The 24,825-nt window shown below is 40.0% G+C and overlaps 1 protein-coding gene and 1 long non-coding RNA gene across 8 annotated transcripts in view; one reads left to right on the forward strand and one right to left on the reverse strand.

Moving 5' to 3' along the window:
• Positions 1-2,596: 2,596 nt before the first annotated feature.
• LOC309868603 lies at positions 2,597-5,298 on the reverse strand. The gene is made up of 2 exons (XR_014313745.1): positions 4,782-5,298; positions 2,597-3,050 (listed from the first exon to the last, which is right to left on the reverse strand). It is a non-coding gene; the product is annotated as an uncharacterized lncRNA (long non-coding RNA).
• An 873-nt stretch (positions 5,299-6,171) lies between these two features.
• The window catches only part of RESF1 (retroelement silencing factor 1), a 29,214-nt gene continuing 10,560 nt past the window's right edge, over positions 6,172-24,825 (forward strand). Inside the window, exons 1-6 of one of the 7 annotated variants that reach the window (XM_082738616.1) lie at positions 6,297-6,406; positions 7,928-8,021; positions 9,991-10,165; positions 17,122-17,298; positions 21,509-21,574; positions 24,216-24,362. The gene's annotated coding sequence lies outside the window, so the exon portion shown is untranslated. Of the gene's footprint in view, positions 7,429-7,927; positions 8,022-9,990; positions 10,166-13,107; positions 13,608-17,121; positions 17,299-21,508; positions 21,575-24,215; positions 24,363-24,825 lie in introns of those variants that run through there. The other 6 variants (XM_082738615.1, XM_082738614.1, XM_082738612.1 and 3 more) reach the window with 6 other exon arrangements.

The raw sequence follows: 24,825 nt of genomic DNA on the forward strand, positions 1-24,825 counted from the left end.
CCCATTCAGGTAACTGGCAGAATTTACTTGCTTCACATGTTTTCCTTGTGGTCCCCTCCATTCAAGTCAGCAACAGTGAGTTGAGCCTCTCTCATCCTTTCACTCTCAGACTTCCACCTCTGCCACATCTCTCTGGCCTCCTCCTCCTCCTCCATCTTCCTTTTCTGCTTTAAAGGGCTCATATGATTACATTGGGCTGGATCCACCCAGATAATCCAGACTCATTTGCTTATGCTAAGATCAGCTAATTAGTAATCTTAGTTATCTCTGCAAAATCCCCTTTGTATGTAACTAATATAACCATGGAGTAACATCAGGAGGTAAAGATTCCAGGCACCAAAATTCTGCCTACTACACTCATGGATAGAATTTAGTAATACCATGAATTTGGAAGGTGAAGGAGTTTGGGACATGGGACAGCTCCCACTCCTCACCCCTACCCCCACTTTGGCATTTGGCATATGGGCTACTTTGAGCTGCAGGCAATCAAGACCTTGTGGGCTTAGGAGAAACTTTTGCCCCTCACTCTACTATATAGAAGAATCTAAATTGGAGGGTCTTTCCAGAATAAAGGTTTATTAGCAAAGATAAATTTTATCTGAGTGACCCATCTGAATGGCACGGCAAACACCTAATTACCAAAAATCTTCTCTTTTCTCACCACCCTGTGAATTACATTCTTTTCCTCTGAAGTTCCAGATCCCTATCCCATTCTCCTTAGTTCAGAATGACACATGTACCTCATTTTGCCTATCTTTGGAATTTCCATGTCTATGTGAATTCCTCATACATATGCTATTAAATTTTATTTTCTCCAGTTAATCTGTCTCATGTCAATTTGATTCTCAATCCAGTTAGAAGGACCCTTGAAACGGACCTTGCTTCCTTAAAGGAATACTTGTCCCTGATAATGGCAAAACAATTAACTCTATTTTTACTCAAATGCTTTACTGAAATGTATCATGTTCCTTGTCATTCGGTCAAAAAGAGACTGTGAAGCAATCAAAGTGTTTATTTGGGGTCTTAGGGATTGCAATCTGGAAAACACAGAGTCCACCTAATCCAAAGGATGCTTGAATTGGGAATTTGCAAATTATGAGTGGGAATTCCAGGACTATAAAGGCAAAAAACACCAGTTAACATAATTTGTTTTGGAAGAATTATAATTGGTGGGGCACCTGGGTGACTCAGTGGATTAAAGCATATGGCCTTCGGCTCAGGTCATGATCCCAGGGTCCTGGGATTGAGCCTCAAATCAGGCTCTCAGCTTGGCGGGGAGCCTGCTTCCCCACCCCCCCTCTGCCTGCCTCTTTGCCTACTTGTGATCTCTGTCTCTCAAATAAATAAATAAAATCTTAAAAAAATAAAGAATTATAATTGGTGCTGGCAGACTTTCAACTATCTAATACATGATTGGCTATTTAGCTAACAGGTATTAGGTTATCTCTATTTCAGTCCAAAGTAGAAGGATGTATCCCAGGAGATGGTCCAGTTGCAACTGACAAAAGTCAAAAATTCATGGTGTTCTGAGAATTGAAAGAAGAGATGTGCATAGGCCTTACTTCCTAATATCTTTCTAACTCTATTTAGAGTGACTATTTTAGCAATAGATAGGTCATTCTGAATCTTCTTTCACATCTTCAATTACGAATGTTGGCAAAAAAAAATCCACAGTAACATAGTAGTATTAACAATATATTTGTTATCATATATATCACAGGTATTTTCAGATTATCAGAGTTAGTGCAGATGATCTTGAAATATCATTTCAGTCCATCGGTTCAAAAAAAAAATCAGTTTTTATTGGATCTGCTACTAGATCTTATTTCCTAATAAGGAAACACATATTACTAGGTCATAATTAGTTTTTAAAATATTTTCAGAACTTTCATACTGAATTAATTTCCTTTGTAATCTTATGTATTTTATTTTAAGCATTCCCAAACACTTTTCTAAGTAGGAGTCTATGGGTTCTACTAAGCTACCAAAGAGAGTTTATGGCCCCAGAAAGGAAAAGAATTCCTGTCCTCAGGAATTATCTTCCTTTGTATGGTTGAAATTTGGTTATTGTCTTTTCTACATTGCAATCTAAACAAATGAGAATGATAGAGGAACTTTGGGTTAAAGCATTCCCTTAGGCCGAAGCTGGGTACAATTCTGCTCATATGTCATTTTGAGAACTGAAATATGGCAATACTTAGTTGCAAGAGGCTTGGGACCCAGTTATGTGGCCCTGTACCCAGCTAAGTATTACTAACAGAAAGGGGAAACAGAATATAGAGGACATTCAAGAAAAGAAAAAGAAAATCAATGACCTAATTTGCAATTTAAATGAATAATAGTCACCTTTTGTACACTGCTATAATTTCTTACTATAAACATGCTAATGATGTCATGCAAAGATTGAGATAGTATCTATAGTCAAATTAATTTTGAATTTTTGCTTTTGAATGTCGAATGTCAGGAAACATAGGCAGAGCATGTGTAATTTATCATGGGAGAGATAGGATAGAGCAATCTAATCTTTTGGGGATTGTCACCTTTGTGAGGTGGGGATCCTGATGATCTGGGCCAAAATGATGGGGGACTACTGACCGATGATCAGTAGGCATCTTTATTTCTTACAGTCTCTTCTTTTATACCTTCCACAAGATCCAATTACAAACAGGATATAGATTTATGTGCAGGGGGTAGGCTACATGTGAAATGTGATTTACATGCAGGCAATCAAGTGAGACAAGTGAACAACAATTATCTCTTAGCTTTAAATGACAGTATCTCTTAGCTTTAAATGACAAGAGCGAGTTAAGGATTCTGCATAATTATCAGATCTATCTAGAGGACAGGAAAACACCCCACGGATCCTCCCACGTTTAATCCAGTCGTTGGCCCAGGAAGATTCGTGCCCTCCATCTCCTGGTATTTTCTCACAAGATTTCACAGGACACCAGTCACATTGGCCAGGATCCAGGTTGTGTTCCAACAGGGATATCTTTCCTCAGGCTGAACATCTGGATACAACATACTTTGACACACTGTGTTGTAAGTACCTGAAAGAGAAGGCAATGTAGGGGTGCTTGGGTGGCTCAGTTGGTTAAGTATCTACCTTGGCTCAGGTCATAATCTCAGAGTCTGCTTCTCCTTCTACCCCTCCTCCCTGCTTGTGATCTCTCTCTCTCTCTCTCATACTCTCTCTCAAATAAATAAATAAAATCTCTCTTTTTTTTAAGCCTTTTAAAAAAGAAGGCAATGTAAAGTCCAGCCCTGGATTAAACATACTTTCAAGTCCTAGGGATTGTGCTTCCCTTTGCAAGTCTTCTCACTAGGGATCCTTCAGGGCTACTGTATTGATGACTGCCAGTTTTTCTTTAGGATTTCTGGAAAGATCAAACGCTTCCTGGAAGTCAGACAAGCTTTACTTATCCAAAGGCAGAAGGAGAAAGTCAGCATAAACACAGGCAAGGATACATGGAAGAGAGATCAGCAGCTTCATCCCAAATAGGGTTGTAGCTTCCTGGGCATTAAATCTTGCTGGGCATTAAGCCTTCCTTAGGTGGTATAGGAGTGGGGTCTGCATCAGACTTTCTGGCAATAAAACTCCCTCTCCCTTGGGTTGGTATTTCATAGCCGATGTGTGTGGTGGAGGCTCTGGAAAATCCCTTTTCTGAGCCAAGTGCACCACTCCATGTACCAGGAGACAGTCTAAGATATATTACTTTATGTAATGATCTCAATAATCCTATAAAGGAAGTATAGGTATGCCCTGCTTTTCTCTCTTCAAAAGTTCTCCTTATGCCACTTGGCTTTTAGTGGCATAATGTACTTAGTACATAAGGTACTTACACTGAAAGACCCGCGGATCCCCTTACCCAAGAATCCAACACTGCCACTGGATGCAAACAGCAAGAGGTTTATTGTCACGCAGGTACCGGCGGGTGGTCGGCAGCTCCAGCTAACCGAGCACACCGACTGGAGTGAAGTGGGGTCTTTTATAGGAAGGTACAAACAAGTTTTGGGTGGGGCGAAACTGATTGGTGGACAGTTTGAACTTTTGAAAAAGGCATACTTGGTGTTAGTGGATTGGCCCTGGAAGACCCCCCTCGCGCGAAGAGAAAGGCGGGAAGGGGAAACAAAGAGGGGAAGTTTGACCTTATTACTCAGCAGAAAGACATCCTGCCTACCTGACTATGCAGCCCCCTGTCTACGTGACCTACATGACCATGCAGCCCCCTTGCCTACGTGACCTACGGGACCATGCCCCGGCTATTAGGAGAGGGTATCTTGTTCAAACAGGAGTCAAGTGTCATGCCCTAAAAGCCAAGCGGTTACAGAAAGGCAAAAGAGCAGTTACATTGAATTCAACCCTGGGGGAAGGGTCTTTTCATTGCAAGGGGAGGAGGGGTACTTTTACACAACAAAAGAGCAGTTAATTAGTTAACGACGGGGGGGGGGGGGGGGGGGTGTTTCACTAACCCTGAGAAATCTGAAGAGGATTTTTGCTTTCATGGAAAAAAAGGTGGTAAGTGAAAACAGTATTCAACATTTATTTTACTGCATGGACCCTCAGCAGCCAGAGGGCCACCACCACACTCCATCCTTGGGGAGGACACTGGGTATCTCAGCACTGAGCTGCTGTAGCTTTTAATTATGTCTGGGAGCATCTGTGCTGTACCCCAATTTATTTTGTGCATCTGTTAGTGTCGCGAGCAAAACCCCTGCGTCCCGCCAGGAGGTCGCAACGTGTAAAGAAGAGATAGAGAGATGGATATAATATAACTCACTTGATCTTTATTGGGACGAGGTCCGCACCACTATCGTGGCCCGGTCACGGTCCGCTGATGTTGTCACGGAGAAGGAGACGTCGCCTCACAATCTAGATAGAGAGGTCACCGCAGAAGTTGAGACTGAGAACCAGCGAGTGGTTGGCAATGAAACTGTTGGGATGTCGGTAGCCCGGTAGCACCGGCGATGACGTTCTCCCGACAGGGAACTCGCTTCACTTCAGTCCAACCCGATGCCTCTTTATATACTGTGCTAAGTCTCCTTCATAAACATATTACATCACTTATTTTTCTTATGCTTACACACCAAAAACATACACACGTCGTAAACATGTTTTGGTCTACAATATTTCGCACAAGTTAAAATATTTACAACTTGTTACTCCGCGCTAATCTTATCACTACACGCATTTGGTCTAGGCTTACTTGCTATGTGGTATTTGCTATGTGGTTAGTTTGTTATCACTACACGCATATGGTCTAGGCTTACTTGCTATGTGGTTAGTTTGCAATTTGTTCCTGTTTTTCATTTAGTAGGGATTTGCACTTACTACATATTATTTATTTATTTATTTATTCATTTATTTATTACACTTTATTTATTAAAGGTTCGTACTCATTACAGTTAGCATGATGTGTCCTAAGGAAAACCTAGGAGTTATTTTTTGGGTCTGGGGATGTTCAAAAATGTTTCCATATCAATTAATGGTCATCGCTTCCTCACTTTACACCATTTTGGCTTAGGAAAGTTTTCATAGGAAATCTCTACTTTTGGATAGCAGGGGAAACCCGCATTCCTGTTACTTCTTCTTTTGGAAAACTGAGCAGAGACAGGGTAAGTGATTTTCCCAGAGTTGTATGTCTAGTGAATGGCAGAGCTAAGATCCAAACCTTGGGGGCAAAGGAATACTCTGCCCTCCCAAAAGCAAGAACAAACCACCACTACCCTTTGTTATTCTTTACCCTCAGTCATATTCCCTTATTTACGTCTTCCTATACAAGCCCTCATATGAAAAAAGGGTCTATTTTCTTTGAGAAGTTTCCTCTGCATTAATGGACACGCTCCCTATTTCCAGTGGCCTGGTGGGGGGCGGGAATCTCAGCTTCCCTTGGTGCGGTTTCTATCACATGTGTTATAAAAAGCTTGCCGACCCCATTCTTTGTATCATTGGTCCGGAGACCAGCAGCAATAGCCTATGCTGGAAACTTATTAGAAATCTACACTTTCAGCCCTACTGAATTGGCAGTTTCCCAGGTAGCGGTCTTTAATCTTTAATCCCTTTGTAACAAGCTCTCTGGACCGTTCTGATGCAAGTGAGAGGCAGAGAACCACTGATGGAGAGGGATTCTCCATCAGACACGTGAACGTGCCTTTGCAAATCTCGCCGCCCAGACACTGGAAGGCCAGGCTGGCCACTGCCTTGCTCACACGGGTGGCGCTAGGACCCGGGCGGCACGGACTTCACCGCTACCGCCCACGGCCGGGGGCGGGGCCAAGCTGTGCGGGGAGCCGGGACCTCGCTGCTCGACCCGCCCCTGGAGGCGGACCGAGCTGACTTAAACTCAGGGGCCCGGGAGGCCAGAGCGTCCTCCCTGCTTGCCCGCCCTAGGTCGTTCGCTGGTCGGTAAGTGTGGGGCCGGGCAGCCCGCGGCTGCTCGCTCGCCGTCCTCGGCGCCCCGTGGGGCGCTGGGCGCCGGAAGTGTAGGCGCCCGCGGGCTGGGGCCCGGCGTGCGGCGGCGGGAGCTTTTGTTCTGAGGAGGGGACGGGGTAGCGGGATCGCGGACTCTCAGGCGGCTCCGGGCCTTGGCCCGGCGGTTCCCGCGGCCAGCCGTCCGCCCCGCTCGTGGCCGGGAGGGCCGCGCGGGACTGGCGGCGGCCAGCGGCGGACGCCGAGCTCGAGCCGGAGGGCGGCGCCTCGTTGGGTGTTTTCTTTAAATTGCCTTGCTCCTTGTGGTGGAGGTCGCGGGTGGCGAGAGCGAGCACTCATTTTGTTGAACTACAAGGCGGTTGTTTAGGCAGTGGGTGTGAAAAAAGCTGATGTTTTTCATTATTTCCTGCCGTCGGTGTGGGGGGAAAAAAAAAATTGTGTTTTGCATTTACTGTTTCTCGAGCGTTCCTTTCCTCTCCACCTCCATTATGCTGACCCTCCCGAAACAGGATTGCTCGGCTCGTGTATCCAAGTGGCCCGCGAACGCCTCTGTACCGCATATGCTCTCCGTTCTCAGCGGTAGCTGGTTCCTGGAGGCATTTTTAAATGCACAAATGCATATCGCTTTTAGGTATTCTCGAGGGATGCGAATGCCCTGAGCGAGTGTCCTTGGTCCCGAGTTCAGCAGCACCCTTTAGGGGAATCGTTTCAGGGAAAACATTTAATTTGTAACACTTTAATTTTTTTTTTAAGATTTTATTTATTTGACAGAGATCACAAGTAGGCAGACAGAGAGGGGGAAGCCGGCTCCCAACTGAGCAGAGAGCCGGATGTGGGGCTCGATCCCAGGACCCTGAGATCAGTGACTGGAGCCAAAGGCAGAGGCTTAACCCACTGAGCCACCCAGGCGCCCCTATTTGTAACATTTTGAAAAGGCCTATTTTTAAAACAAAGAGAACAGCCGGTGATGTGATTCAATTTGGGGTGCATTTGAATAGGTGGGGATTTGGGGATTTTTCTGTTTAATGTTGGCTGTAAACCGTATGTTTTATATTCAGTGTTAACGTGCACGAATGTTAAGGTTTTACTTTTTTTTTTTTTTTTTTTAATTTTTCCTCCTGTATAGCAGAGATTCGGATTCTCTTACTGTTCTCTTACTATTCAGGAAAATTGCAAAAACAAAGTAGTTTTGTTTTAGAATGGTAGGACAGTAGTGAACCTGGAGGACTGCACATCAATTCTGAATTAAACAGTGAATAGTATTTTAGGCCACACCTAGTTTCTATTTCTGTTACTTTGCACACTTAAGAATTTTTGTAAACCTAGTATGTTTTTGGTGTAACCTTAAAGGAACTGAGTTTTGCACAGCAGTGTTGTATCAAGTAAACAGATTAACATATACTTTTATTGTAACTTGGAAGTAAATTTCATATACATAAAAATATAAATTTTATATTAAATTATTATTGATTACTAAATGTTTCTTGCTCTTCCTAGGACCAAAGAAGTAAACACTGTGTGAAGGGGGAACACATTTTCAGAGGGAAATGGGAACATACACAATAATACAAGAGTAAGATTGTCTTTACAAGTAAGTATGTTCCCTCCAAGTAACCTTTTTTAATTTATCTGTTAGGGAATAAAATTGGTTAAACATTAAATGGTAGGACACAATGGATTTGATGACAAAACTTGGGGAGAAATGGTATGGTTGACAAAGCACAGAATTCAGTTGTTAATCTTTTCAAGATAAGGAAGAGTAGATTATGGTGAGGTGATTGGTTCAGGTTACTCAGGTAGAGGTCTACTTAAGATTGCTCTGTTTCTTGATTTTTAAAATTTGGTTTTATTATTTCTGGCAAGGAGTTAAGGCACCACAGAGCGCAACTCTGAGAGAATCATTCTGTGAGATAGAAAGCTGGAGAGATCATCTCTTAGGCTTCTATACTGTAAACACCCAAGTTGTGTCAGGAAATAATCTGTAGTGATTAAGACTATGGCCTTGCAGTCGATTGCTGAGCTTCAAATCTTGGCTCTACCATTTATTATCTATACAACCTTTGGAAAATTATTTAACCTTTTGCCTTAGTTTTCTCATCTGTAAAATGGGGATGACAGCACCTGCCTCATAGCATTGTTGGGATAGGTTACATGATTTTACTCATACAATACACTTGAAATAGCTGTCAGCTATTAGTGGTAAGGGATTAATAAATTTTAGCTATTGTTTTGATAGAAGAAAGATATTTTATAGTCCAAGACAACATTATGTCTAATAGGGAATTCAGTCTGCTAATGTAAACTCTTAAGTTTACCAACTTTACCAAGTCCGTTTACCAGCTTTGTGTTGATTAAATCCCTTCATTATAGACCCTGCTGTAGGTCCAGTTTTTGTAGGAAAGTACCAGACACAGCTCTAGTTTACCTGCAGGCTTAATTTGAAATCAGGAATGCCTCATTAAATTCTTTATCTAGGCAGATTTGCCCGAAAGCCTTGTTTTTACATGTTAACTATGTGATATACAGGAATCTCTTCCCGGTTAGATTATCGATGGCTGGCACAAATAGGAGTGCAAATGTTTAGGGAATTGATGTCGCTTTTTTATCTATCTATCTATCTATCTATTTATTTATTTATTTATTTAAAAGATTTTATTTATTTATTTGACAGAGAGCGATCACAAGTAGGCAGAGAGAGAGAGAGAGAGGAGGAAGCAGGCTCCCCGCTGAGCAGAGAGCCCGATGCCGGACTGGATCCCAGCACCCTGAGATCATGACCTGAGGGGAAGGCAGCGGCTTAACCCACTGAGCCACCCAGGCGCCCCGATGTTGTTTTTTAAAAAGGTGTTTATAGGAGTGCATGGGTGGCTCAGTCAGTTAAGCATCCGACTTCTGCTAGGGTCGTAGTCTTGGGGTCCTGGGATTGAGCCCCATGTCCGGCTCTGTCTCATGCTGGGCTGGGGGAGGAGTCCTCTGTTTTTCCTCCTTCCTCTGCCTGTGCCCTCTCTCAAGTAAATAATAAAATCTTTAAAAAGGTATTTATAAAGGTGAATTTCCAGTTTTTCTGTGTGTGTATGGAGGCCTTCTCCACCCTTTTGCACCCCCCCCCTCATATAAGGCATACTCTGAAACAGACATGGAAAGCTTTCAGTTTGAGATAAAGAGACGACAGTTTACCAACTCTGTCTCCAGAAATGCAAGTTAAAATTTACTTTATAATAAGCCTTGTAAAGAAAGAAGTAATCTTGCAGACTTTGAGGAATTCTAAATGCTTTGTTGGGAGGCAGCATTGTAGTGTATGTATTCTTGGGATCTTAAGTGTGCTTGTAAATTGAAGGGCAATGTTGAGGTAAATGTCTCAAGTGAGACATTTGCTCATAGTAGTAATGACTGCAAAGATTTAATAACAATCACTAAGATTCTCTTGAGATGTATTACAAGACTTCTTTGTAAGTAAAATCTTTAATCTGCTTAAAGTTGCAAAATGTTATATGAAATATTGTGCACCTTGGGTTTTAAGAAACAAATCATAAGCAAATTATTTTTTTTAATTCCAAAAGGTAATTTATTGGATTACATCATTGGAAGTTCAAGTAGCTCCATCTTCGGCTGGATCTAGCATGTGAATCTAAGGAAAGAAAATTTTTAGGCTTTAGAGACACTCCTATCTTTGAACTCTGCTATCTTCAGCATTGACTTCATTCTCCCTTCATTGAGTGGCTGCAGCATATCCAGGTAAATATCCAAATAGCTTCGTCTTGGACATGCCTTGTGTATGATTGTTTTTACCAGAAGTCTATAATTAATTTCATTGGCTTTCATTGGGTCATGTGCCTGTCTGTGCTGATAACAGGGAAATGCTGTGTTTAGTCTTTACAGTCAGGGATAGAATTCATACATACTCATTAATTCAGTTTGTCCGTTTACAGAGTACAGTGATTTTTGGTGTATTCACATGGTTTGCAACCATTACTGCAGTCAATTTTAGAACAGTTTCTTCACACACATACACACACCACCTCAAACAGTTTCCATGCTCATTAATGTTGTCGACTCAGATGATGATGAGGCTGTAAAGTAACTGAAAGAGTTTCTTAGGCATATTTTGGACTGCAATCTGGGATACACAGATTTGACTGAAATCCAAAGTGTCCTCCCAACAAGTGAGGAGTGCAGGGTTATAGAGGCAGAAACCAGAAGGGTACATAACTTATTTTGGAAGAATAATGCTTGGTGGTACCAGAGTTTAAACTAACTAGAATACACGGTTGACTGGCTAATAGGCATTAACATTCTCTCTGTTTCAGTCCATAGTAAGAGGATGTGTTGCAGGAGGTGGTCTAGTTCCGGTTGACAAAAGTCAAAAGTTCATGGTGTTCCAAAAATTGAAATAAGATAAGCACTGGCCCTATTTCCTTAATATCCTTCTGACTCTATTTGGAGTGGCTGTTAGTAATACTTACTGTTTTGGAATGTTGTTTCACAAATCCCTCCCTCCTCACCCCCAACCCACCCCAACCCAAGTATTCCCAGGCAACTGTTAATCTAGTTTCTAAGTCTAGGTTTGTGTGTTCTGCACATTTCTTATAGATGAATTAATAATACATGATCTTTTGTGACTTTCTCTCACCTCACATGTTGTTTTCAAGGTTTATCCATGTTGAATCATGTATGTACTTCACTGCTTTTTATTGCCAAGTAATAGTCCATTGTATGGGTATGCCATATTTTGTTTATCCTTTCATCAGGTAACAGACACTTGGCTACTGTAAATGCTGCTGTGAGCATTCACGTGCAAGCGTTTGTGTAGACATACATTTTTAATTCCCTTGGATATACACATAGGAGCAGAATTGCTCCATCATATGATAACTATTTGATCTTTTGAGAAACAGAGTGGGGAGCCTGGGTGGCTCCGTCTTTAAGCATCTGCCTTTGGCTCAGTTCGTGGGAACGAGGCCCACATCTGCTCTCTGCTCAACAGGAAGCCTGCTTCTCCCTCTCCCACTCCCCCTGCTTGTGTCTCTGTCAAATAAATAAATAAAGTCTTAAAAAAAAAAAAGAAAGAAACTGCCAGAGTGTTCTTCATAGTAGTGGAAGTATTTATGTTCTCAACAGCAATGCATAAGAGTTCCAGTGTGTCCACATCCATGGCAAGCACTTTTTGTGGTATGGCACTGTTTTTGATTGATGGTTTATGATGTTGAACATCTTTTTGTGATCTACTTAGATCTTTGGAAAAATTGTTCAGAATCTTTGTTGACTTAGAATTTGAGTTGTCTTTGTATTGTTGAGTTGTAAGAGTTCTTTACCGAATTCTGTTTCACTGATGATTGTCTATCCTGTTTGGTAGGTAGCACATGGTTTTGTTATTGTAGTTTTGAAGTGGGAAGTGCGAGGGGCACCTGGGTGGCTCAGTAGTTTAAGCCTCTGCAAGCTTCAGCTCAGGTCATGATCCTAGGGTTCTGCAATCGAGCCCCACATCAGGCTCTCTGCTCAGCCGGGAGCCTGCTTCCCGCTCTCTCTCTTTCTGCCTGCCATTCTGCCTATTTACTATCTCTGTCAAATAAATAAATAAATAAAATCTTCAAAAAAAAAAAAAGAATATGAAATTGGGTAGTGTAAATTTTCCAAATTTACTCTTTTCAAAATAAATTTTAGGATCATGTTCTCAACTTCTGAAAAGACATCTGGGATTTTGGTAAGGTTTGCACTTAATCTGTAGATGAGTTTGGGGAGTATTACCACCTTAACATTATTAAATCCTTTAATTCATTGAATGTGGGATGTTTTCCTTTTTTTTTTTTTTTTTTAGGTCTTTAATTTCTTTTTTCTTTTTTTTAATAAAACATTTTTTTTTTGGTAATTTCTACACCAAACATGGGGCTCGAACTCGTGATTGAGGTGCATGCTCTTCCTGCTGTGCCAGCCAAGTGCCCCAAGTATTTTGTTTGTTTTATCTAGGGTTTTATTTATTTATTTATTTATTTTCTCAGAATTATGATACCTTGGGGTGCCTGGGTGGCTCAGTTGTCAGGCATCTGCCTTTGGCCTGGGTCGTGATCCCCAGGGTCCTGGGATTGAGCCCCACATAAGGCTCCCTGCTCGGTGGGAAGCCTGCTTCTCCCTCTCCCCCTCCCCCTGTGTGTTCTCTCTCTTACTGTGTCTCCCTCTGTCAAATAAGTAAAATCTTTAAAAAAAAAATAAAAAGAATTATGACACTTTTTTTTTCCTTTTCTTTTTAAATAAACTCCACACCCAACATCAGGCTCAAACTTAACCTCTCCAAGATGAAGAGTTTCATGCTCTTCTGACCCAGCTAGCCCGGTGCCCAGGGTCTTTAATTTCTTGCAGCAATGTTTTGCAGAGTATAAATGTTTCATTTTTGTTAAATTTATTCCAAAGTGTATTTTGTTCTTTTTAATGATGTAATGGATTGTTTACAAGAGTAAGTGTTGTTTCGTTTAGAAATACATTTGGGGGCTGCCTGGGTGGCTCAATGGGTTAAAGCCTCCCCTTTGGCTCAGGTCATGATCCCAGCGTCCTGGGATCGAGCCCTGCATCAGGCTCTTGGCTCTGCAGAGAGCCTGCTTCCTCCTCTCTCTGCCTGCCTCCCTGCCTGCTTGTGATCTCTCTCTCTCTCTGTGTCAAATAAATAAATAAACATCTTTAAAAAAAAAAAAAAAGAAAAGAAATACATTTGGATTTTGTACATCCAGCTTGTACCAGGCATCCTAGTTAAATTAGTTTATTACTTACGTTAGTTTTTTAGTGGATTCCTTATAGTTTTCTACATACAATATGATGTCATCTGCAATTAGAGATAGTTTTTTAAAATTTATTTATTTTTTAAAGATTTTATTTATTTATTTGACAGGGATCACAAGTAGACAGAGAGGCAGGCAGAGATAGAGGAGGAAGCAGGCTCCCTGCCAAGCAGAGAGCTCAAAGCGGGACTCGATCCCAGGACTCCCGAGACCATGACCAGAGCCAAAGGCAGAGACTTAACCCACTGAGCCACCCAGGTGCCCTGCAATTTTACTTCTTCATTTCCAATCAGATATCCCTTTCTTTCTTTTTGTATAACTGCCTTGGTTTTTTGCTTATCCCTCTAGTACAATACTGAACAGAAGTAGCAAGAATAGACATCTCTGTTTTGTTCCTGATCTCTTAGGGGGTAAGCATTCAGTCTTTGTTCATTATGAAGTCAGCTACGGGTTTTTTGTAGATACCTTTCATCAAATCAAAGAAATTCCCTTCTGTTTCTAGTTTGAGTGTTTTTATCATGGACATGTGTTATATTTGAACGTGCATTTAATTTCTGCCCTATTAGATCCTTCTGCATCTGCTGAGATGATCATGTGGTTTTTGTTCTTCATTTTATTGGTTATATAACGTTGATTTTTTTTTTTTTTTTTTTTAATGTTGAACCAATTTTGCATTTCAGGGACAAGTCCCACTTGGTTATGGCATATAATTATTTTTATATACTACTGTATTTGGTTGCTAGTACTTTGTGGGGATGTTTTTGCATCTGTATTCATAAGAAACTGGTCTGCAATTTCATTGTGATCTCTTTCCTGGTTTTGCTGTTAGGGAATATTAGCCTCATAGCATTAACTTGGAAAGTATTCCCTCCTCTTTTGCATTTTAGAAAAGTTTATAGAGGGTCACCTGGGTGGCTCAGTGGTTTAGCCTCTGCCTGCCTCTCTGCCTACTTGTGATCTCTATCTGTCAAATAAATAAATAAAATCTTTAAAAAAAAAGTTTATAGAATTGGTTTCTAATATTTAAATTTTTTATATGATTCACCAGAAAGCTGTCTGGAACTAAGCATTTCTTTTTAGGTAATTTTCTGGTTACTAATTCATTCTCTTGATAGGTCAGTTTAGATTTCTTGTATTTTCTGGAGTCAGTTTTGGTCAGTGTGTCTTTTGGGGTCTTTTGGGATTGTGCACTCAATTCCACTCTCCGGGGGAAGGTTCCTCCCACATCAACAACAAGCAGTTCTCTAAAGATACAATGTGGGTATTCCGCAAGTCAACACATTTTTGATACTATATACCTGGAAGTAGCATCAGTTTCTATAGGTTGAGTGTTCTGTCCCACAAGATTGTCCTCACCCCCATGAAAGATACCAGTGCCTAGGTTGTCCCTTGTGCTTCTGACCAACAGGCTGCATATTGTAGGTTTTTCTCTGACCCTCCTTGGATTTCCCATACTGGTCACAAGTCCAGATTATTTGTTACCTGTACTTCCAGTTAGCTGGCTGTGTAGATCATAGGTTTCCACAAACTCTTCCCTGGAGTCTATTAATTTGCTAGAGAGGCTCACAGAACTCAATCATTTTACTTACTAGGTTACTGGTTTATTGCAAAGGATTTTAAAGGATACAAATCAGTGGTCATAGAAGAAATGCATAGGGTGAGGTATGTGGGAAGGAGAATGGAACTTCTGTCTCCTCTGAGCATGCCACTCTCCCCAAATCTTCATGTGTTCACAAATGTAGAAGCCCTCAGAATCCTGTCTTTTGGGTTTTTATAGAGGCTTCATTACATAATCATGATTGATTAAAAACATTGGCCGTTGATTGCAGCCTCACATCTTCTTCCTGTCTGGAGGTGGGAGGGGTGGGACCCAAAGTTCCAACCCCTTAAGCAGGGGGCTGGTTCTCTTGGCCAACAGCCCACCTCTTTTGGTGCATTCTGAAAATTTGCCATATTAACATAACAAAAGGCACCTTCCTTCATCACATCACTTTGGAAAACCTAAGGATTTTAGGAACTCCGGCAGAAGTGGGGACAAAAATCAAATACATATTTCTTAACTGTAAATCACAATATATGATTTTTATCCAAATTATCAAATACATTGGCATACAGTTGCTTGTAGTATTCTCTTTATGTTCTGTGAAGTATTGATAGTAATGTCTCTATTTCCTGATTTTAGAAATTTGAGACTTTTTGGTCAGTTCAGATAAGTTTATCCATTTTGGTGATCTTCTCAAAGATCTCTATTTTTGTATTCTCATGGCTGAAGTTTATGACAGCAAAATACAATATATGACCAACAGAAGAGAGAGAAGGCACAGGCAAAGTTCATGGAGGCGAGATGCATGTTTCCAGGTTCTCCTTTCACGAGGACTGTATGCGTATGCCATCTCTGCAGCTGCAGATGGCAGGGACAGATGGTCTCCAGAAGCATTTATGTACATTAGAAATTCTTTAGAACCCCAAAGAGTATTTGTTTATGTAGGTTACATCAGATCTGCTTTTGCTTCAGTTTTTTGCCATGTACTGTTTTAGATGAAGTAGTTGAGGGTGTTTATTGGATGTATGAACTAGATCAGTGCTTCATTACAGTGCTGAAGGATCACTGCCACAGCTTCTATTGGCTTTTACATTTTCCTTCCAGGTGACCATGTTACTGGACAAAGTGTTGTAGCTAGGGCGGCTTAGAGCATAGTATAGATCAGTTCACAATTGAGTGATTGTCATGCCATCTCACCTGCAAAACTTGCATAGGTCCCCTGTGCTAGTTGGAGAAAGAAGGAAGACAGTAGACCCAGGGGATCAGGGTTGGGGAAGTAGGCAGAAACTTGTAATCTAATTTACCCCAGGCTATTGCTACCTACCACCCTCAGTCAACATACTGCTGGCCAGTGGAAGATTGTAATCTGAGGACTCTTACCAACTCAGCCCCTGCTGATTTGGGGAGTGAATGTCCTTGGGAGTGGTGTCCTTTGGGTTAAGGCTTCTATACCTTATCCTTCTAGTCGTGATTTCCATTGATTTCCTGATCAGTGAAAGCGAAGTTCTCCTGTATGTATTTTCTGGACTAGAGTTACAGGCTCTGGCTTTAAGTAGATATGTTATCCCCTGCCTGACCCTGCTAACAAAGTAGACTGTGTCCCACAGGGTTCTTCTGGTACTTCAGGTCCCCTTGCATCATTAATCTCAAACTTCAGTTCTCTAAAGTCTAGATCTTAACTCCATGCCAATAAAATGCCTCTGTTATAACAAAGTTCTTGTGACCCTCTAAACCTGGGACAACCAAAGTGGATGGTAGAATGTGGCTTATAATGACAGAGATAACTGTGAAAGTTTTCAGATTTTTCTTCGGGGCAATTCAGCCTGCTTTTATGGCTCCTATTTAGTTTTGTTCAAAGAGTTTGTCCACCTCAAGAGCCACAGAATTGGCTCACGCCTATTACAATAGCAATATTTAAACTCTTAATAAATATACTTTGTACTCCAGCAGCATGTTGCATCTTAGGTAGCTTATACTTGCCTGGCAAACTACTTATGTACTTGAGACCCTTGTCAGGGATTTCTAGATACTTGAAACTACTACCCTCTAATGAATCCTTTTTCCTTCCTTACCTGGAACAGTCGGCTAGGCAGAACTCCAAGGAAGGGTAACTGACTTTCTCATGTGTGCTCTGGGATCTTTAATTCCCACTCTAGGGTATAGTACAACTATAAAAGGTAGTCTGAAATTTGTCTCTGACCTCTGCTTTAGAGACACAGTAAAGTAGCATAAACTTTCTAACCGGAATGACAAATGCATTGCTCTGAACTTCCCACTGGCCAGTTACGATGCGATGTATGTGATTCCCAACACCCTGTGCTGTCCCATTAATCAGTCAGCAAGAGTAGAGCAGTTTATTTCTTCTTCCCTTGTTCTTCCAGGGAGAAAGCCATGTGGCTGTCATTGGTGAACCTTGATGATGATACCTGGGACGTACTTTGCTGACTTGGCTCTGTGTGGAGGCCTGACCTCCACAAAACACCTGATCATCCTGCCAGGGATCAGGGTCAAGTCAGTCTTTTCCATTGTTAGCCAAGAGAAAAGTACAGTTAATTAAGGTATTTGACCAACTGTCCTGTGCTTCTGAGTAAAATTTGTAGCTGGACATGTGAAAGGTAGAGAAGGTAGAGATGTAGGGGGAGAGGGCAGCTTCACCATGGTACTGTGATTACCTTTGTCTTCTCATGGGCCGAATAGGCAAAGCCAAATCGCTGTGTGAATATCTTGGCAGGCTGGAACAAAGGTTGATAAAGAACCCTTGGAAAAAATGACCATGAGGATGTTTTTTTGTTTGTTTGTTTCTTTCTTTCTTTCTACTGCCCTGGTGTCCATTGAGCACAGTTTACCACCTCCCTTACCCTTGAGATATAGCTTCAGGCTATAAAATGATTATGCTTGAGTTGGCTTCTCAGCACCCTGTGTTCTTAGCCATGTTGGTATCACCCTCCAGGAATAGGGACACTGATACTGGTTTTTCTGGTGTGTAAGTAATAAATTGCATATGAAATTGTAGTCTTGTCTCCGTTTTGTCTCCGGCAGCGTGGAGACCTCACAGCTGTGATAGTGGGACTTGTGCTAGCTGTGACACTACTGTGTGGCATCATATCTTTAAAGCATTCAATGCAGTTCTTAACATATGGTAAATTCTCATGTTAACCGTTACTTACAGAGTTGTATTATAAATAACACAAAACTTAGAATTGTTAATTCAAGGATTGATAGCCTACTTTCTTTTATGACTAAGGTTACAAACAGCCAAAGGTAGAATAGGTTGAGTAAATATGATACTTTGGCATTCCTGAAAAGTGTTGGTATTTGTGGTGTTGTTGATAATATAGAAGTATCGGTAGCTTTTTCTAATGCAGATTGGTTTTTTCAATGAAAAATATTGGCCTTCTTCAATTTAACCACATCAGTGGACACTCCAAATAAACTTTGGTGTGGAACACATTAGAAGTGGAACTTAAAAAGCAATAAGGGAGAGTTCCAGTTTAAAATACCAGGATAGTTGTTTATTTTTGCTTTTTTGTTTGTTTAGATAGGAGAAAAGTATTCATTTCTTAAGAAGTTTCTATATTTTTGAAGTACTAAAAGGCTTGCAAATGAAATCATGTGATAATTATGGTTGACATAGATCTAAAGGGAGGGGTGGGAACTTTTTCCCCATTCAGAAGTTTAAATAGGGACTTCTTTTTAACTTGGTGTTCAGCACTTACAGATAATGTTTATTAGTTTGACATTTATTGAAGCCCACCAGACATTGTCTAGATTTGCATCTTTTGTGTTGCTCTAAGACAGTCTTTTTTTATGCCTATTATCTTGGTTATTAATAGCATTGTCTTTCACTTCAGTAATGTTCCAGTTTGATAAATTAACAGTCACCCCGTATATAAAACAGTTCTTGATGTGGCTTAGTTTGTCCTAGTCTTTCTTACTATTTCATCTGACCCTATAGTAGGCCTGGCCATGGCAAACCATAATACGACAGTTCCTTTTCATAAGAGTTTTGTTCATGGGTATGTGTGCTTATGTGTTTCTGTATAAGATAGATATTATGATTATTCCTCCAAGCTGTGATTTTTAGATTATTTTTTGCTTTGTAAATTTCTGTAATAAGGCTAAATTACCAATAAAGGAGGCTGCTAGGTTGACAATTTTTCATTTAAACTACAATCTTTGCATTAAAAGGATATAGAATACTTTAAAATGAAAAGACAATTCACAAATCTTTTCTTCCGTTGGTGAGGGTTTTATGAAATTTTTATATGAAAATCACATACATTGTTAACATACAGTCTCTTAGAGCTGTTGATTTTTTTTTCCCTGCTTCACAGATTAATTTTGCATTTCATAGCTTACTATTAACAGCTTCTTATACTTTGAATTTTTAGTGACTTGCTTTCTTCCAGTTTCTCACAGAATGTACCAGTGATAGTATCATAAAATTTAAAGCCCCAGACTATGCATTTCATAGCTTACTATTCACACAACTTCTTATACTTTGTATTTTTAGTGATTTGCTTTCTTCCAGTTTTCTCACAGTATGTAATAGTGATAGTATCAGAAAATTTAAAGCCATAGACTGGGACACCTGGGTGGCTCAGTCAATGACATGGCTGACTCTTGATTTTTGGTTCCGGTCATAATCTCGGGGTCCTGGAATGGAGCTTGTGTTGCTCAGTAGGGAGTCTGCCTAAGGACTCTCTTCCTCTGCTCCTCCCTCCCATATGTGCTCACACTCTTTCTCTCTAATAAATAAATCTTTAAAAAGGGGGGGGGGGACTTTGTCTATTTCTAGGATGTAAAAAAGGTTTTTTTAGCTAAAACTTTTAAGATTGTTTTTATGATGACACACAAACCTCACAGATGTTTTCTTCAGGGTAGGAGTGTGTGTATTGACTCTGACTTCCCTCAGTTTGGGTCACTGCACTTTTATCATTGTCAACATACAAGGACTTCTGGCCTCCCAGTGAATGCCAAACATCCTATCAGCATCAACATATTGGTATTACCTATTCTTCAGACTACAAAACCTACCAGATGTGGGGGGAGGGGATTAGTAGAGCCAGACTTTGTACTCATTGTATCAAGTGTCATTATTCAGGGTTTGCTAATTTGCTTACAGCTAGTAATAGCAAAGATGTTCCTAGAATTTCCCACAGTTGAATATAAAATTCCAGTGTTTTGGTGGCTTGATGACATCTCCCATTACTGAGCGGCCTGCTTTCACCACTTGACAAAAGTACTTGAACTGTTGTTGCCAAAGTGGGGAGATCCTTAAACTTAGAAGGCAACCAATGGACAATTATTTACTAACCCGCAACTTAAGATACTCAATTTGTTTTAATCCCTACTAGAAACCAGTACAGGCGTGTATAATGTGTTCTGTATTTCTCTTTCTTGATTTTTCTGCCAGTTCTATTCATTATTGAAAATACAGAACTGAAATTTTCAACTCTTGGTGAATTGCCTTTTTCTCCCTTGTTCTGTGTTTTTGCTTTTTTTTTTTTTTTTTAATTTTAATGCTCTTTTAGGTGTGTTTATCTTTTTGTTAGATTGACCCTTTATGGTTGCAGAATACTTCTTAAGTCTAGTAAGATTGGTTTATTTTGTCTGATAATTAGCATAGACCTTCCATAGTTCTCTTAACTGCTGTGTTTGCATGATATGATGCCTTCTTTATTCTTTTACTTTCATTCTGTTTGTATCTTTGGATGTAAAGTGTGTCTATTAGAGACAGCATTTTAGTTAAATAGGTTTTGGGTTTGTTTTTAATCTAGTCTAACATTCTCTGTCTTTTGGATTATTTAATCCATTCACATTTAATGTTACTGATATAGTGGGATTTATATCGGCTATTTATACTTTTGATTTCTAGGTCTTGTGTCTTTTTCCTTCCTTAGTATTTTCTTTTGCATTAAGTGAATATTTTCTAGTGTACATTTTAATATTCAAAATGTTTTTTTCCCCACTGTATATTTTGTGGAAGCACAAGTTACCTTTTTTTGTAGACCACCTGAAAATCTTCCTTCTTATATTTTTCTGTATTTTGTATACGTTATATATTTTTTTATTTTATTTTTTTCAGTGTTCTAAGATTCATTGTTTATGCACCACACCCAGTGCTCCATGCACTGATATCATGACCTGATATCATGACCCTGAATCATGACCTGAGCCAGAGGCAGACACCTAACCCACTGAGCCACCCACATGCCCTAGGAATAGGATTTTAAATGTGAAGATTCTGTATGAAGGTCAGCTCTGTTGCAGGAGATGCATGTTACATTTATATTGGTGGGCTTCATAGATTTGATGATGGGAGAACAGCAGATGATGCTATTTTTTCTCTGAAATATAAGCAGCTGATGGGACGCCTGGGTGGCTCAGTTGGTTAAGCAGCTGACTTCGGCTCAGGTCATGATCCCAGTGTCCTGGGATCGAGTCCCACATCGGGCTCTTTGCTCGGCAGGGAGCCTGCTTCTCTTTCTGCCTCTGCCTGCCATTCTGTCTGCCTGTGCTTGCTCACTCTCCCTCTCTCTCTCTGACAAATAAAATCTTTTAAAAAAAAATGAAATATAAGCAGCTGAATTAGGGCAGGGAAACGTGTTGTGTGGGTTGGAGTAGCTGGGGACCTGAGAGGAGAGGTCTTAGAGAATAGGGAAATTCAATAAAATGAAGTAGAATTGTTGAGTGGTGTTAAGTTTGATGTTTGTGTTCCTGAAATAAAACCAGTCTGCTGACTTGTGACTTTTATTTTTCCCCTAGAAAACTTCAGTTGCTCCTGTGCAGAGAAGGGGATTCTTAAAATCAGCCATACTTGGGGTTTGTCAGGTGAGTGCCATGGCTGTCACAGGTGAAGGGTGATGATGGAGTGGGGTGGAGATTTTGTCCAATAATTCATTTTTTCAAGAGAAATTAAGATGATAGATAGCTCATGTAAATCTTGTCTCTGGTAATCTCCATTACATTATATTCTCAGAAGGCTTAATACTGGGTATCCAAAAGTAGAGACTCTGTAGTCCGAAAAAAGTCAGACAACTTTTGACTCCCTCCATCTAAATAGGTAGTTCAAGGATGATTTTCCAGGCTTCAGTTTTCTTCTGTGCCAGCAGAGAAGAGAGAGGAAAAAAGTAACCCCAAGTTACTCAAAAAGGTCATTTGTCTTCCTACCCATAGGCTCTATATTGGTCCTCCAGGGTTGCCCTAATGTAACAGACTGGGTGGCTTAAACAACAAATTTGTTTCTCACAGTTTTAGTCTGGAAGTCCAAGATCAAGGAAGTCCTGATCAAGATCAGGTGGTTTCTCCTGAGTCCTCTCAGCTTGTAGTCAGCCGCCTCTGTGTGATCTCACATGGTCTTTCCTCTGTGTGTGTCTGCCTGATGTCTCTGTTAAAAGGACATTAGTCCTATTGGATTAGGGGCCTAGCCTTATCACCTCAAATAAATGTAATGACCTGCCTGAAGGGCCTGTCTCCAAATATAGTCACATTGAGGGTTAGGGTTTTAGCATAATGAATTTGCGGTGGAACGACACAATTCACTTCATAACTGGCCTCCCACTGCAAGTAGGAATAAGAACTAAGGGGAATGTATTAGGCATCATTAACTCCAATGTAAGTGCCACTTTGCATTAATGCATCTTCTTGATCAGTTGTATTACTATTTCTGTTTTAAGTAAACTGCCCCTGATTCCAACTCATAACCCTTAAATCAAGAGTCTAAGGAATATGTGGATCTGATTTTTCTTTAAGTTTATTAGCCAGCATAATAATAATCATAATTACATCCTAACTTTCAGATGTAGAGTCGGTTATTCCTCAGTTGCGATGCCGTCCTTAATGCCCATCACATAGTTAACCCTGTTCCCCCACCCTCCTCCTCTCCAAACCCTGAGTTTGCTTCCTAGAGTTAAGAGCTTCTCATGATTTATCTCCCTCTGATTTCTTCTCATTGAGTTTTTCTGGGATCTGTTTTTAATCCAGAAGCATATATGCCTTCTTCAGTTTCGTTTTTCTTCTTAAGGAGAACACTACGATGCATAAATTAATAGATCTCAAAGATCTGTAGATTGTTTTGGGTTTTCTACATAACCTCTACATCGTAGTTTCTATGTTTTCCTTCCTGATTCTTAAAATTTTCGAGGATCTCCAGTACAGTGATGAATAGAAAGGGAAATAGTGATGTGTTGGTTTTGTTGTCAGTCTGAATTTTGAAAGCTACCATGTATCAAATTTAAGGAAATTTCTGTTGTTGGTTTGATAGTTTTCTTCAAATGAATGAATGTTGAATTTTATCAAGTTCTTGCATGTGTTGAAATGAACTTGGAATTTTAAAAATTATTGTCATTATTACTTTAATTTTCAAATGACATTTGTATTTCCGAAATAATCCCAATTTGATCATGATAGGTTATTGTTTTCATATGTCACTCTTTTTGGTTTGCTAACATTTTATTTAGGATTTTCGCATTTGTGTTTCTGCAAGAGATTGGCTTCTTAATTTTCCTTTTCATCTTTTGGATGATAGCGTCAGTGAAGGAGCTCTGAAGTGCTCTCCTTTATCCTTTGTTATTTTGGATTATTTCTTTCATAAATGATTGTTAGAATACTCCAGCAAAGCCATATGGGTCTGGCATTTTCTTTGTGAAAAGATACTTAATTTTGTGATATTTTTCATGGCTAGGTGTATTTTTTTGAAGAATTTCTCTATTCCATCTAAATTTGAAATATATTGGAATAGAATTTTTCAGAATAATAATGTTATTTTAAATCTATAGGGTCTAATGGTAGTCTCTATTCCCAATATTGTACTTTTTAAATAGAGATTGATTGATTGTAAAGATAGAGTAAGTGGGTGCATGCAAGCTGGGCTAGAGGCAGAGAAAGAGAGGGAGAAAGAGAATCCACAAGCAGACTCTTCAGCTGAGCAGGGAGCCAGATGTGGGGCTTACAACCCTGAGATCATGACCTGAACTGGAAACAAGAGTTGGCCACTTAACCAACTGAGGTGCCGACCCCACTCCAACCCCCCACCGCTGCCAGTATTGCACTTTAAAAATGTCATGATCAGTATTGTCAGAGGCTTAACTGATTTTTATTCTTTTTAAAGAATTACCTGTGACTTGCTGAATCTCTGCATTTCCATATGCATTCATTATTTTGTTTATTTCAATCATCATTTCTTTCCCTGAATTAACTTATTACTCTGCTTGTGATAAATGTGGGAATTATTTCCCAGTGATTTCATTTTATTTTAATTAATTTTTTAAAGATCTGAAGTAATTTCTGCAGCCATCGTGGGGCTCACAAGATCGAGTCACAAGCCCTGCTAACTGAGCCAATCAAGCCCCCCTTCCAGTCTTCTTTTTAAAGTACATTTATTTATGCTATGAATTATCCTGAAGTGTTACATGAACATGAATGTAAGAGCAAGTTATGGCCTGAATTGTGTGTCCCTCTTTGCTTTTCATAGGTTGAAGCCTTAACCCCTGTTGTAACTATTTGAAGAGAAGGCCTTTAGGGAGGTAATTAAGGTTAAATGACATTACAAGGGTGGGGCTCTGACTCAGTAGGACTGGTATCCTAAGTAGAGGTAGAGACACCAGAGCACTTTTTCTATGTAAGTATAAAGTACATTCCTTATTTCTTAGTTATTTGGCAATTTCCTCGTTACTTCCCCCCCTATAATTTCTAGATTGATTCTACTGTAAATTAATCTGAATTATTATAATTCTTTGAAAATTGAGGTTTATCGCTCAGTTGGATGGTCATATTGGTAAAAGTTCGATGTGCGCTTGGAAGGAATGTCTGCATTGGGTAATCTATTAATGGCCTGCATTTGGGATGTACTATTAGTATGTTAAGTTTATTTAATTAGTATGTTAAGTTTGTTCATTTGTCTTCATTTATTATGGTTATAGATTTGACTTTTTAAACTTTTTAAATTTATCAATGTACTGTTGGTGAGTGTAAAATTCTTTTTAACCATTTTGGAAGGCAATTTGTTTGTGTTTGCTTCAATGAGCATGGGTTACTTAGAATAAAGAACCTATTAAAGGGGCGCCTGGGTGGCTCAGTGGATT

The sequence above is a fragment of the Mustela nivalis genome, assembly GCF_964662115.1.
Source record: "Mustela nivalis genome assembly, chromosome: 7".
Classification (NCBI taxonomy): domain Eukaryota; kingdom Metazoa; phylum Chordata; class Mammalia; order Carnivora; family Mustelidae; genus Mustela; species Mustela nivalis.